This window comes from Bos javanicus, chromosome 12 (genome assembly GCF_032452875.1).
Source record: "Bos javanicus breed banteng chromosome 12, ARS-OSU_banteng_1.0, whole genome shotgun sequence".
Taxonomy (NCBI): Eukaryota; Metazoa; Chordata; class Mammalia; order Artiodactyla; family Bovidae; genus Bos; species Bos javanicus.
This window is the reverse complement of record NC_083879.1, coordinates 55,545,844-55,551,843: the sequence shown is the minus strand read 5'-3', so window position 1 is coordinate 55,551,843 and position 6,000 is coordinate 55,545,844. Positions and strand designations below refer to the sequence as shown.

Genomic DNA, 6,000 nt, shown 5'->3' with positions numbered 1-6,000 from the left:
CCATCATGCCCAGGTGGTTGGCATCTCCATCCATGTTACTTACAAGCAGTTCCTGATTCCTGGACCTGATTTGTACCAAACCAATAATAAATATGCCCCCTTGAGCTTCAGTCTCTGAAATGTGCCCCTTATACACCAATTCCCCCATCCCACCTATTTTCATTTCAACATCTAGAGGATTTTCCTGAAGGCAATATGAAACGTGGCCATGACTAGTTGCTAAAACTAATATGTGGTGGCAGCAAAAAGTCATTAGTTGGTGCAGATTTGGCTGGGGATCAGCAGTGTTGGTTATAATCCACATACTGGATTCTGTTAAGAATAAGAGGAGCCAAAAATCATGAACTGGAGTAGCTTGTCCCATCAGCAAAAGGCAGGTAGATATGAATGATACAAAGTACCCTTCCCACAATAACCCTGTACCTATTTAGAAAGCCCATTGTTCAATCTTGGAGTGCCCAAGGCTACAGGCTGTAGGTCAAGTTTAATAAGGAGCCCACTTCCAATTTGCAACTCCCTCTTTATATAGCAAAATAGTGCCATGGAAAAAACTCTAGGCAGAAGGTCAGAAGAGGCAGGGCCAACTTTCGACATTTCAGGCCCACACATTCTTACTGAGTACTAACTACATACAGATACACATGTTCAAGAAAGCAGGCTAAAATAAGACATAGCCTCTTACCTGAAGGGCTTCCCTGGTGTCTTAGATGGTAAGGAATCTACATGCAATACAGGAGACCTGGCTTCAATCCCTGGGTCAGGAAGATTCCCTGGAGAAGGGAATGGATACCCATTCCAGTATTCTTGTCTGGAGAATCTCATGGACAGAGGACCCTGGAGGGCTACAGTCCGTGGGGTTGCAAAGAATCAGACACAACCGAGGGACTACACTTTCATTTTTGACCTGAAGGAGCTTACAGCCTGTCACTTAGAACTAACGTATCTTTTTGTAACCATACAGTGCCTCAGATTCCAAATTGAGAATGTAAATGATTATATCTGCTTCAGCATACTTCACATATGTACTGTAATGCTCATCAGACTCACAAATGAGAGTTTTAACATCTAGTTTAGAGAGATCACATAACACAACAATAAAACCCAATCCGATGTCAATATGAAATTGAATTCACACTTTTGTTTTTTTTTGTCCTCAAATGTTGCTGGAGTGACCAAAGCCAAAATAAGTGGGTTACTGACAGAGGCTCAGTGTATATTATTTTTCTATAAATGGTTTCCTGGATATTTATATTTGTTTATAGTAATTTTGTTCCCATAAAAATATATTGGATTCTTACTATGTATATGAATAGTAAGGAGAAGTGGAAGAGTTATATGAAAGCTAAAATGAAGAATCCTTTCCTGAGAAGTCAGGCTCACTTTAGGAGACACACAAGTAGTCATCAAGGCATATTATTTAGGAAATAAATGTTAAAAAAAGAAAAAAAAATTTCAGGAAAATTAAAAATAATGAGAAAAAAAAATCAGACAAAAACTTTTAAAAAAGGCCTTTATTAAGATAATTTTTTCTGTTACTTCTCTTCTTCAATCCCTTTCTCCAAAACCTTTTTTTCAGAAAAGAGCTAAACTATGGGCAAGATAATTTGGACCATATGTGATTCACATTTTTAAAAAATATTTTGGTTCCAAAAAAGAAAAATGTACCTACAACCAAAATTCTTTCTCTGCTATCATCTACCATAGGGTCTCCATATTGACATCAAATAATAATTGTTATAATAATAATAATGATAATATTGTGATAATGTACTTTTAGGGTCTTTATTAAAATGATTACCATACTCTGTGAGGTATAGTACATTAAGCCATTATAAAACACTGGTATCAGCCTATGTAAGATTGGGCAAGTAGTCTTTTAAAGTGACTAAAAGGAAATAGACAGCAGAATTTGATAAGGTAGGGGGACTTGAGGAGGTGGCACCTGAATAAGAAAAAATCTGGATATAGTTACTCTATAAGGAAATTAGACCATCATGGAGCACCAAGAGGGAACTGAGCCTGTGAGCTGTAAAATGCCAGAATTAATGAAGATTTATGAGCAAATGGATGAGAAAAATTATCAATGTATTACTCATTCACAAAATTTCTTAAAGCCAACCCTCCTATTAATGTCTACTTTGAAGAAAACAGCTGCAAAAGTAGTCCATCCTGGAGAAGGTGATTAGGCATGAGATGAAACTGTTGAGAGAAGCGACTTCTATGAGAATTGAGGAAGAAAACAAAAACCAAAAAGAGAATGAGATCCATGGGGTACAAGGTGGTAGGTGTGTGTGTTACAAAACATAGGAAAGACTCAACATTTGTAGCCCGAAAATAAGCCTGTAGAATGACGCTGTCAGAGAGTAAAGAAGCGAGACCCTTGAAGAGGACAAAGGAAATCCCTTCCTTTGAGACTTGTCCAAAAAAACCTGTCAGATTGGTGAGGACATAGATTATGATGCTAAGGAGGGGCTGAGTCAAGGTTCTTCAACCTCCAGCATCTAATGTCTGATGATCTGAGGCAGATCTGATGTAATCATGATAGAAATAAAGTGCACAATAATGTAATGGGCTTGAATCATCCCGAAACCATGTCCCCCCCGCAGTCCATGGAAAAACTGTCTTCTGTGAAACTGTCCCAGGTGCCAAAAAGGCTGGGTGATGGGGCTGTGCACTTTCACAACTTCTTTTTTTTTCTAGCAAGTAAAAGACAAAGTCACTGATTAAAAGTAAAAGGCCTGGTAGTTTTATTCTTAGTTTTTTAAGGAATCTCCATACTGTTCTCCATAGTGGCTGTATCAATTTGTATTCCCACCAACAGTGCAAGAGGGTTCCCTTGTCTCCACACCCTCTCCAGCATTTGTTGCTTGTAGATTTTTTGATGATGGCCACTCTGACTGGTGTGAGATGATATCTCATTGTAATTTGCATTTCTCTAATAATGAGCAATATTGAGCATCTTTTCATGTATCTATTAGCCATCTGTTTATCTTTGGAGAAATGTCTGTTTAGGTCTTCTGCCCATTTTTTGATTAGCTTTTTTGTTTTTCTGGTATTGAGATGAATGAGCTGCTTGTATATGTTGGAGATTAATCCTTTGTCAGTTGTTTTGTTTGCTATTATTTTCTCCCATTCTGAGGTTGTCTTTTCACCTTCTTTATAGTTTTATTCACTGTGCAAAAGCTACTGGGCATATAACCCTGAGGAAACCATAACTGAAAAAGATACATGTACCCCATTGTTCACTGCAGCATTATTTACAATAACTAGGACATGGAAGCAACCTAGATATTCATGAACAGACGAATACATAAAGAGATTATGGTACATATATATGATGGAAAATTATTCAGCCATAAAAAGGAATGCATTTGACTCAGTTCTAATAAGGTGGATGAAACTAGTATACAGAGTGAAGTAAGTTAGAAAGAGAAAGACAAATATCATTTATTAACACATATATATGGAATCCAGAAAGATGGATTGATGAACCTATTTGTAGGGCAGCAATAGAGATGCAGAGGGCTTCCCTGGTGTCTCAGTTGGTAAAGAATCCTCCAGCAGTGCAGGAAACCACCTGTAACACAGGAGATGCAGATTTGATCCCTGGGTCGGGAAGATTCCCTGGAGAAGGAAATGGCAACCCACTCCAGTATTCTTACCTGGGAAATTCCATGGACAGAGGAGCCTGGTGGACTACAATCCATGGGGCCACAAGAGTCAGACATGACTGAGCGACTAAACCACGAATGGAGATGAAGACATAGAGAACAGACTCCTGGACATGGCAGGGAAGGAGAAGGGATGGATTGAGAGAGTAGCATGGAAACATATACATTACCATATGTAAAACTGATAGTGAAGATTTGCTGTATGACACAGGGAGCTCAAATCCAGTGCTCTGTGATCAGCTAGAGGGGTGGAATGGAGTGGGAGGGAGGCTCAAGAGGGAGGGGCCATATGTATGCGGACGGTTGATTCATGTTGATGAATGGCAGAAAACAACACAATATTTTAAAGCAATCATCCTCCAATTAAAAAAAAATAAATTTAAATAAAGGAAAGAAAAAAATAGTAAAAGGACTGGAGTGAAACAGTTTGAGGAAAGTGGTAAGACTTTCAGTATCTTTTAAGAAAAACAACGTTGGCTAGAGTGGAGAGGAAACGTATGGCCAAGGAGAATCGTGAGTTCAATTAGGGGTGGAAACCACTACCAAACTCTGATCTTCTGAGGAAAGAGCAAATCCTAAAAACACCTACTTTTCTGAGGCTATTCACGGGGAAAGTTCATAAAACATAGTCCTGGGACCCAACCAGGGTATTCAGATTTGATAATAGTATGAACATGACAGTCTCATGGAGATGAGACTCAAGCCAACAGATGAAACAGGAATGAACCTACGTGCCAATATTGGAAGCGGGGCAAATACAAGTGGAATGAAGAGGCCATAGGTCAGAGCCTGAGCAGTACGCAAGAGAGCAGAGCCTGTGGCCAGTGGAGGCTTGCTGCAGGAGAATGCATTTTGGAAACAGAGTTATTTGGTTGCTCTATTTATTTTGTCTGTGGTTGGGTGAACTTGGGCTAAGTCCAGACAGTACAACTACAAGCATGCATGGCAATAAAGAATCCACCTGCAATCCAGGAGACACTGGAAACTCAGGTTCGATCCCTGGGTCAGGAAGATCCCCTGGAGGAGGGCATGGCAATCCACTCCAGTATTCTTGTTGGGAAAATTCCATGAACAGAGGAGTTGGCGGACTCCAGTCCATGAGGTTACAAAGAGTCGAACACAACTGAACTGACTGAGCATGCATGAATACCTGGATACAGGAGACATGAGTTTCTCTAGCAACCTCCACAGCCCAGGAGGGGGAACAAAGAAAATGGACTTTGAATAACTTAGGGCTTGATACTAGCTGGACAAGAATGTTGGCAAACCAATAAACGCATTGATCAAGGCAGGATTTTTTTTTAAATAGTGTTGCCAGAAATCTGCTTATAGATCAGAGGATGGGGGATGGGATGGCTAATGGAACAGGTGAGAAGAAAAAAAGGAGTGAGAAAGATAGTTATTTCTAATGAAAAGGCAACTGCATATCCAAACTCAATTTTTCAAGTCAGCTCTGGAAATAGATAACATGTGACCCACAATAGAAGCATATGCTATACATGAACAGTTAGAATAAGAGGGTAGAAAAAAAATATGATGCAATTTCCCATACTTTCCAGTTCACTGAAATGGAAAATAATATCAGACTATGAGAAAGATCAGATTATGTGTACTTTCAAGGAGCAGCAGGAAGAGTATGTCTAAGGAAGTAAATGAGATCATTTCACAAATAAGAGACATCACAATTTAGGTCTTGTATATGACTGATCATCCTTTGGCACTAGCCCTTGAGCTTCTCTGGTGGCTCAGATGGTTAAGAACCCGCCTACAATGTAGAAGACCTGGGTTCAATCCCTGAGTCAGGAAGATCCCCTGGAGAAGGTAATGGCAACTCACTCCAGTATTCTTGCCTCGAAAATTCCATGGACAGAGGAGCCTGGCAGGCTACAGTCCATGGAATTGCAAAAGTCAGACAGGACTGAGTGACTAACACTGTACTATATGCTTAAGGTGCTACAGACCTGAGATACAAATCATAAATTGACTGTTATTTCTATAGTGTTTTACTGTTTACAACTCACTTCACTTTCTACTATGTTCAGTGACTCGGGGTCATCCTGAGAGAGGGGGATCACAACACCCTCCTCCCTGGTTATACAGAAGCAGAAACTAATATGAAGCAAATCCTTTAAGCAGATATTCTTCTGGCTCTACAGCCCAATCTACTTCCATGACGTCACTTAGCATGAGTAAGACAAGCTTTACGCCTCCATAACAAGATGGAGAAAAATAACGAGACTCCCTGCAAGACAGAAATATCAGGTGCTAAATAAGTGGTGAGAATATATATGAAGGTGAATAAATGAGGATAAATGGTGAGAATAATACT

At 39.6% G+C, this 6,000-nt stretch overlaps 1 protein-coding gene across 6 annotated transcripts in view; it reads right to left on the bottom strand.

Annotated features, from left to right (window-relative positions):
• Positions 1-3,431: 3,431 nt before the first annotated feature.
• The window catches only part of LOC133258510 (spidroin-1-like), a 186,666-nt gene continuing 184,097 nt past the window's right edge, over positions 3,432-6,000 (bottom strand). For all 6 annotated transcript variants that reach the window (XR_009740061.1, XR_009740062.1, XR_009740059.1 and 3 more), the window contains 2 exons: positions 3,663-3,778; positions 3,432-3,577 (listed from right to left, as the gene is read on the bottom strand). The gene's annotated coding sequence lies outside the window, so the exon portion shown is untranslated. The remainder of the gene's footprint in view (positions 3,578-3,662; positions 3,779-6,000) is intronic.